At 40.9% G+C, this 9,841-nt stretch overlaps 1 protein-coding gene across 1 annotated transcript in view; it reads left to right on the forward strand.

The window, feature by feature from the left end:
* The window catches only part of KCNB2 (potassium voltage-gated channel subfamily B member 2), a 164,725-nt gene that overhangs the window by 144,949 nt on the left and 9,935 nt on the right, over positions 1 to 9,841 (forward strand). The gene's annotated exons all lie outside the window — the stretch shown is intronic.

The raw sequence follows: 9,841 nt of genomic DNA on the forward strand, positions 1-9,841 counted from the left end.
GGAAGAACTGTGAGCTCAACACAGATCTGTCACTCAGTAGAAGTCCCTGTGTTCAAAGGCCCCGTGGGCTGTACTCAAAACAGTGCTAAACGGAATATTCCATTAGTGGCAGAATTTCTCTTTGCACAACAGAAGGTTCAGCCTCTTTCCTCCCACTGCTCACCCCCTTAAATCTGTTCTGAGGATTTCCCCAGTCCTCTCAAGCAGATTTTGGGAGGGCACAGGAGGAGGGGAGCAGAGGAAATCCCATTGGGCAAGTGGAACCTGTTCCACTTGCAGTTATTTAGTTGAATACCACACTTAGTACTTTTAATTCAAAGTATATGTCATTTGTCCCTGACTCCAATCAGTGGCTATCTGGGTCTAGTAAAACATAAAGTAGATCCATCAAGCCCTCTCCTGACGTGTGGTTTACAGTCACATACACACCTGAAAGAAGACTGTGGTACACACACTCCCTGGTCAGATGAATGCTCTCCAACATAATCGTTCCAGGAAACAAATACTAGTTTGGTTCAGATATCAAAAGGGTGCAGAGAAGGGCAGCCCAAATGATCAGGGGCTTGGAAGACGAGGTTGAAATGTTTGTGGCTTTTACAGTTTAGAACAAAATTGGGGGGGGGCAGCCTGGGAAAAGTGGATACTGTACAGAGAAGTTTCCCCTCCCCTTCTCATATGTCTGGAGCTTTGGGGTCATCCCATGAGACTCACTGGCAGTAGTTTGAGGACATAGAAAAAGGAGATACCATTTTATACAATGCATGATTTGTTGAATTCCTGCCACCAGCCTAGATGCCTTTAAAAGCAGATCAGAGAGATTCATGGAGGATGGAGCAATTGATGGCTATTAGTTATGGTGGCAATGTGGAACATTTGTGTTCTGAGGCTTTGTGTACTGTACCTCTGAATAGCCTTTGCTGAACAACATTGAGGAAGGGCTCTTGCCTTTGTGCCCTTGCTGTGAGCTTCCAAGAAGCATCTGGTTGGTGTCCATAGCAAACAGAATGGTGCATAGTGTGGTGTAGTGGTTAGAATGCTGGACTGGGACCTGGGAGATCAGGGTTCAAATCCCCACTTACTTAGCCAACAAGCTTACTTTGTCGACTTGGGCCAGTCCCCATCTCTCTACCTAACCTACATTGCAGGGTTATTGTGAGGATAAATCATGGTGAATTTTGTGTGCTGCCTTGAGCTCCTTAGAGGAAAGGTAGGATATAAATAGAATAAATAAAACTAGCTCAGGATTAGCAAACATAGTGCTGATGTTGTTGAACTGCAACTCACATCATCTCTGACCCTTGGCCATGCTGGCTGGGGCTAATGGGAGTTGGAATCCAACAGCATCTGAATGACCATGTTGGCTGCCTCTTCACAAAATAGACCTTTGGTCAAAAACAATAAGACCCCTTCTATATATATATGTCTTTTATTCTAAACCCTCCTACACCTTATTAGGCCCCTTCAGAGACAAAAAGAAAGAAAAGAAAGAAGAAGTCCTGCATGTTAATAATCTTTTCTGCTTCATACATGCTTATTTTCATAAAGTTTTCTTCATCCTGTAATTACAGATCTTCAGAATGACTGGTCAAGAACTGAAAAATAAAATAAAAAATGAATGCTTTTATGAGCTTTCCTGACCAGTGCTTTATCTTCTTGTCATTGTGCTTTCAGATAGCTTAAGTTGCATTTAATGATAAGTCACAACATTTTCATAAAGGAGCATTTCATATAGAGCAGCTAGTCTTGCATAACCACTGGGTGCAGAAATGCAACAAACATCTTCCCAAGGTTACTGTCTGAATGAAGGACTAGAAACTTTTGTCATTGTCAATAGGTGCTGGCAGTCAAGGAAATGTATTATAAACTCATCCTCAACAGACTTGGCTGTCTGAAAATATAGGTATAACAAAAGGGTTGTTTCTAAAGACTAATTGTGTTTCTTGTGACTATTGGAATATTTATTAAGTCTGTATTTATCCAATGACCTTGTCCTGCACTGATTTAACCACTACTGCTACTGTTTCACACTCTAAGTGCCAGCATTGTTCTAGGTACTGTAAGGTAGATACAGGTAAAGGACCCCTGGGCAGTTAAGTCCAGTCAAAGGCGACTATGGGGTGCAGCGCTCATCTCACTTCAGGCAGAGGGAGCCAGTGTTTGTCCACAGACAGCTTTCCTGGTCGTGTGGCCAGCATGACTAAACCGCTTCTGGTGTAATGGAATACCTTTGGCTGGACCTAACCATCCAGCGATCTTTCACACGCATGCACGCACACACACAAAACTTTAGAGCCACTGCAGACATTACTCTGTAGAAAATGCATCTCTGCCACAGGATCAATGCACAGTGGGGAGTCAATGCCTCCTTATTGCATGCACACATTGTCAAACATGTAATTGTAAAGTGCAAATAGGCACTGCATTTTCATGTGTGCACACAGAAAAGTTTCCTGTGTGTGTGTTTAAAAGTAAGCAATGGCTCTCAAGTGAATTGTGCTGAAATGACTGGAGGGGGAAAAGATGGCACTAGAGGAGACTACCATAAAGTAGTCTGGAAAAGGCAGATGCTAAAAAGGAAGAAGAGGATTAGGAGAATTTATTATCTCCATGGACACCTCCAAAATGTCAAAGGAGCCAAGAAATAAAGTAAGGATCTTCAGCTTGCATGTACTCACTGTGGTTGCAGCTAGGAGGCCTGTGGCACAGGAGAATATGCTACAGTTAGCTTTATTCAACAAGGAATACTGCTGTTGCTGAATATATGTTAGATATCTATATATTCATGATTGCAATTACAGTGCTAAAAAGAGGCCATAGTGGTCTCCAGGATGAGAGGCCAGGATGGTATAATAGAGACATCTACTGGTAAAAATAGGGAAGCTTTCTTGGAAGCCACCATAGGGTTTACTTGTGAGATCACCTTTACTATGGTAATGACACTCCTGTTGGTGATGGGCTCAGTGTAACAATGTACAAATCCTCAGACTTGCTCTTCTGAAACAATGAAATCTATTTTTCCTTCAAGATGAGCATCACCAGGCCATGAAAAATGCAGTATGTGTAACCATAAACATGTAGAAGGATATAGATATAGCAATGCATAAACATTTCACAAAGTGTCTAAGTTCAGATAGTATGCGTTCTTTCATTTAGTCATTGACTGAAATTACTTTAGAAATATTTGCAAAATACAGTACTTTAGGTCAGAAAATAGCTTGTGACAGCTGAATTGATAGGCTAAAATATTAGGTTTATGGTCCAGTGGCATTAGGATAATGTGCTGGATATAGTGTTTCATATGAATACTAAACATAAAATAGATATGATCTCAACAAAAGGCAAGGCAGTAAGAACTAAGCTGCACAATCAACAGGATCACGGGGTACCTTCCATTGAGTAGTACCATTTCAGTCTGCAGATGTGGAATCGTATCTTTGAATACTCCTCCATATAAAGGTTATTCAGTTTTAGCCTAATGTTCCCCTTAATATGAAAGGATAACCACTCTAAAGCATCTTCCTAACTACACCTGCATTTTCCATAGCCACTGGCCTTAAAAGGTGCCATCCTAGTCAGAAACTACTTGCCAATTGCTGACTAGCCGTATATAAATTCAAAGATACTAACCAGGAATGACTGGTACAATGGGGCAGTGCCATAGACTCAGAGGCATCCTGCCTTTCTGTACAATACTATGCATATGTACTCAGAAGTAATTCATATTGTGTTTATTGGAGCATCTCTTGCTAAGTGTGCTTAGGATTGCGGTCTTTTAATATGGACTGAGAGCTTGAAGTTAACTTTAAATATTGTCAGCCAGGCAAAAGAATCAGCCAAATGTAGATTGGGAAAATAATGGTGGAGTTTTGTAGCTATCATACTTTTAAAATGTACTTGAACAAGGAAACCTGTCTGACAGATAATGACACACATTCATTTAGGACAGGTTCAAGCATAGCATGCCTATTACATTATTATGCATCTGTCAGGGCTAACAATAGACAGAGATGACAAAAATGAATGCTGATTTATGAAACCTTGAACTAAATGGGATCGTGAATGCAAAATAAGAATAAAGAGAAAATTCAAAGCCCAAGATTGAAATGATAAACTAGAGCTGTATTAATAGTGCCTATAGCAGACTAAGTACCAGTATAGTAGAGCTGGTGTGATACAGTGGATTGAAAGTTCTCATGTCAGATGTGGGAATTTGGATAGATAAAAGTATTTATGATCCAGTAGGATCTATGTTGTATTGCACCATACTCTGTATGATGCTAGGAGCAATTGTCTCCTTAAGTTCCCATTCAGTCCATGCATAAAATTTATAATACCCATAAGTCATAAGAAGGTCTAACAATAAAGATGCAGAAAATTGATACCAGTAACAGCAAAAAAATTAAGCACCACTCTTAGCTCCTTGGGGGAAGAACTGGTATAATAATATAGTTGAGATTTGCTCACCAATACAGTATTCTAGTTTAGCACCATTTTATGCAAGGGTTACTTATAGCTACTTACTTTTCTATGTAAAAGGGGAGGAAACCAATTCTATATTGTCTAGGCATCAACTCTTGTTACAATTTAAAAAGAAACAAACTGCCTTTGGTTGGAGCTGTTTTGCTTATTTGCCTATTTCCACCAATTTGACAAGTATACGCCTCATTTTTCAGCCTCATTTTCTTGTTTTTGATTTTTTTCTGTAAAAAAAGTGTTGGGCTAGATTTTGGACCAAATTATATAGATGCACACCCTCAAAATGTCATGTAACAGAAGACTAATTCATTTGTGTGTGTGTGTGTGCGCGCGTGTGCATTGTAGTAAGGTATTCAGCACCATTTTTGTGGACAAGCTCACAGTTTTTACATATAGTTATCAAAATATAGACTGAACTTTGGCATCTTTCTAAACTCCACAAATGCCATTCTGGGTGTATTAAGTCCAATGATGCAGAATATTTATGCATCTATCTTATTTAGGTGGTGGCCCCTAAACTTCCCTATGCAGCACAAAATAATAGTGAACTGGTATGGGGAAACAGTTCTATGGGATTTTTTTTGGGGGGGGGGTACAAAAACACCATGTACCTCTGCAGCATTATCAACATTTCCTCATATTTGGGAGTAGTTTACAACTGTACAGATTCTAGAATGGATCTGAACAAACAAAACCTCGTCACACATAATCAAAATCACACTACAGTACTGCACAAAGTTTTCCTCTGCAATCATACGTTACTCCCTTGGAAAGCAATTATGCACAACAAACTTCCAGTGTATTGGTACCATTAGGTTGTCTCCAGTGTTGGCCCTACTCAGAGTAGACCCATTGAACTGAGGTGCCTAATTTAGTCATGCACTTTAATTACAGTGGGCGTAGGGTTAACATTCGCTACAATCCAGTGGTATGACACAACTTTTTCTTTAGGCACCGACCTATCAACCAAAAGTTAAGAGTGCATGTTATTTTATCACCAATCTATAGCTGGCAATGGTTGCCTGTCACAAAGCTTATAACACTACAGCTTTTTTATTTTTAAAAAAATCAGCAAATATTATATTAAAAATGGAGGGGGTGACTGCTTGTAATTGCTCATAATAATTTATTTCATATATTCTGCCCAGTGCTCTATTTAAATTATTTATTGATGTTTTTAAGCTTACATTTTACTAATTTCCTATTGCCAGTGTGGTATTTAGCATCTACTTTTCAATTGCTGCTATGGCATTTGGCATCAAGTCCTAATAAAGCTACTGGAGAAGCACATTGAACTTAATAGGCTTCAGCTTGGTTCCCAAGTTGTTCAAATGAGATGACTTATCTTGCACATTAAGTACCTCCTGTTCATTTATCATAATGCCATTGATTTTATGTCTAGACAGCCTCCCATTCTTCAACAAAATAAAAATTACCTCATCTGACTTAATATTTCACCATAATATTGATGATGCATAATTCCAGTGTTCATAATCCTGCTGCCATAAATTGACAAAATAGCAAGGGAAAACTATATTGTGTTTTGCTTACTTACAAATAGGCCACTAGGTTTATGAAACTAACCAAAAGCAGTATCAAAACTTTTTTTTAAAAAAAATGTCAGTGGATATATCTGAATTCTATTTTTATTTTTCTAACTTTTATAGCCCCCATTTCTTCTGTCATTGAACCCAAGGCAGCATCCATGCGTTCCTAGGTGGTCTCCTATCCAGATAGTGGCCAGCACCAAACCTTCAAAGCTTCAGCAAGGTGGTAGACAACATGGCATCCTTCACATGTTGTGGACTACACCTCTCATCACCCATTATCATTGGTCAATGGTTGAGGATGATGGGAGTTGTAGCCATGGGCATAGCCAGGATTTGGGGGAGGGGGGAGGGGATCCACCAAAGTTGTTGAGCTTTCTTTGATGCGACAGTCAATGAGTGGTACATTTTCATGGGTCCAGATGTGCTATTTTGGATTATTGTTGGTGCACAGCAGTCGGTATACCCCCATGTGCACATACCAAGGAGGAAGGAAGAGAACCCTATTGTGATATGGGATTATCCCTTTTTGTGTATGCAACTGTGTTTATACTAGGAGAGATTACAGCTTTTGATATGAGACAGAAACCCATTTTTGTTGTTCTGTAAAGGAGCTTGTACAGTGTTGTGTGGTGTAATGGTTAGGGTGTTGAACTAGGACCTGAGAGACCAGGGATCACATCCTTACTCAGCCATGAAAATCACCAGATGGCTTTGGCCAGCCTAACCTACCTCATTGGGTTGTTGTGAGCAAAATATGGAGAAGAGGAGAGTCATGTATTCCGTCTTGAGCTCCTCTGAAGAAAGGCAGGATATAAACAATGAAAAAACAAAACATATAAGTTAGTTGATCAGGAAGAATTCTGTTCTTGGGGTGGGGGGATAGTAGTTTGATTTGTACCATACTTGCTATATTTGAGTTTGAACTTCATTTTCCCAGCTCATTACATTGACTGTGTTTGAATCATCGTGACTTAAATGTGATTATATCTTGCAAATTCTTGCATAGGTGAAAGAGATGGAGGAATTTCTGTTGTACTACATTTTTATATTTCCATTCTTCCTGTTCCCGTTCTATATAATGATGATCAAATTGTTCTGTTATAGTGATGGATGTGATGAAGAAGCAAATTAGGTGCACAGGAACAAAGCCAGCTTTTAATGCCAGTTAAAAATTGGAGATGTACCAACAGAGATTCCTGAGATGTACTAAATATTTAACACTACGGAGAAAGAAAAGGGTTTTTATTCATTCACAAATTACTTCACAAAGCCAGAGCTTTCTTTGGAAATATTCCTAACACTTTCCATACTTTGGTGTCTTGTAAGGGGAATGAAACATAACTCGCAACAGAATAGATGTCTCTTCTATATGCAGAATATCCTAGTAAAACAAAAAAGTAAAATTAACCAATATTTCTCCTGACATTAAATAATCCAAGGGAAATAACTGGAAACATATTCTGCTGCCTTCTTCAAATGGGAAAGATAGATTGCAAGCCACTAAAACAATAGAAAATAAGAACAATCATATTTTGAAAGAGAGCTGCCTTGCAGTGTAACATTAATACAGTGGAGCTGCTGTGCGAGACATCAACAATACTGTACTCAGAGCTCCCCCAACCCTGATAGCTGTGGGGCTTTTCTGACATTTTTTTCACAGAGAGGGAACACTTCTGGCTCTTGCTACATGGATGCTTATTAAATTGGATCTCTGCTGGATCAGAGCAAAAACCAATCTAGCAGGGGCGGAGCAAGCGGGGGTGGGGGCGGTCCGCCCCGAGCGACGCCCTGTGGGGGAGACAGACCCTCACCTCCACCCGCAAATGCGCAGTCCGTTCGGGGTGCCACTGGCGTGCGGTGACTCCACGCGGCACCCCTTAATGGGTCGCCGTGTGTGAGCGGTGCTCTGTGGAGCCACCGCAGGCCAGCAGCACCCCGATCAGACTGCGCAAGGGCCGGATCTAGCATGTGTGCAGTCAGCACGGGGTCACGGTGACGTCACCGTGACCCCGTGCTGACTGCGCACGCACTGGATCCGGTGCTACGTAGCAACGCCGCGCCCCGGGGTGCATGGCAATTTGCCGCGCCGGGTGTCGCAGCATCTCCCTACGCCCCTGCAATCTAGTCCAGCATCCTTTTCTTACAATGGCCAACCAGATGCCTATGGGATGCCTGCAAGCCTGTTTGACTGAATTTCTCACAAGTTGAACTAAGGTCCCATTGAAATCAATGAGACAAATTAGTCATAAGACCTGTTTATTGTGGTGGGTATTAAGTTCAACTAACCCAGGCATCCCCAAACTGCGGCCCTCCAGATATTTTGGCCTACAACTCCCACGATCCCTAGCTAACAGGATCAGTGATCAGGGATGATGGGAATTGTAGTCCAAAACATCTGGAGGGCCGAAGTTTGGGGATGCCTGAACTAACCTATAGCACAATCCTGTCTACTCAGAGATAAGCTCCACTGAGCTCTATTGGACATACTCCCAGATGTGTGTGCCTGAGACCGCAGCCAATGTAGGTAGGGGCGTGGGTACTTGCCTGCACCTATGTGGTCATTGGAAACAAGATGGCTTAAAATGAACAATTTTCCAGAAATATGTATAAAAGGATATGTCTTTTTTGGTACTTCACGAGTCCAAACTGAAATTCAAGGCAGAACACAGTTTGCTTTGGTACTTTTCATGGAAAACAGAAAATTACTGTTTTCTCTGAAGGGGAGAAATTGCATTTCCAAATGCTGCACTTTGGTAAATTCATTGAGCGTAACAGTTTCTCAAGTAATCTTAAGGCTGTCCATTTTATTTCAGCTTTCAAATAATTGAACTAAGTGATAAAAAGTGAAATGTGTTGAGCTTCTTTCTCTTCCCCCACCTCTATATTCTTATGCTGTAACTGAAAATGATTTAAAGACTGTGGAATATGTCAGCTGATAGAACATTTCTCAGAACATCTGTCTTACTGTCTATTGTACACAATAGCTAGCATCTGAAATGTTAAAACTTTATGGAATGGAACATTGCAAGTGAGGCTATTGGCCTCACTATAATGTCCATTCCTGGGGCACTATATCCAAGTGCTCTGTCTCACCAGGTCAGCTGCAATGCCCCAGTGGAGCTGTATGGTGGTTAAAGTGTTGAACTACAGCCTGAGAGGCCAGGATTCAAATCCCCACTCAGCTATGAAATTCGTTGGGCACCCTTGGGCTGGTCACTGCCTCTAAGCTTAACCTACCTCACAGGGTTATTACGATGATAAAATGAAGAAGGAAAATCATGTACACTCCTTGAATGAGAGATAATTGTGTGTGTGTGTGTGTGTGTGTGTGTGTGTGTGTGTGTGTGTGCATGTGTACACATCCACAAAATATCTACCAAAACTATGCCATTACATATATTTCTCTAATTTGACAAATGTTAATTATTGTTCATCTTAAGAATATGGTCTGATTTATAGATGTGTTTGAAGTTGGTGGATTTTTGCCAAAGTCAGTATGACTTGAACCCAGACTTCACTCCCACTGATGGGAGCATCCTCTGAGCAGACAGAAGTTGAATTCTTTTGCTGATTTCTCCTCCTAGACCACAAGGTCCTATGAAAATACTATGTGACAGGTTGGAGGACCCTCCAGAACAGTGAGAAAGGTGACACTAGGAGCTGCATGGGAAAAGGGAAATTGGCATGAGTTGCCTTGGTCACCCACTTCCACCAGTGAGATTTCTCCACTAGATCAAAAGGCCAGTGGGGCAGAAGGAGCTCTTCTGTTTGCAGAGGTGAAGTTTTGATCCAACCCCAGTTGTTGTTCTCCAACT

This window comes from Zootoca vivipara, chromosome 8 (genome assembly GCF_965207765.1).
Source record: "Zootoca vivipara chromosome 8, rZooViv2.hap1.1, whole genome shotgun sequence".
Classification (NCBI taxonomy): Eukaryota; Metazoa; Chordata; class Lepidosauria; order Squamata; family Lacertidae; genus Zootoca; species Zootoca vivipara.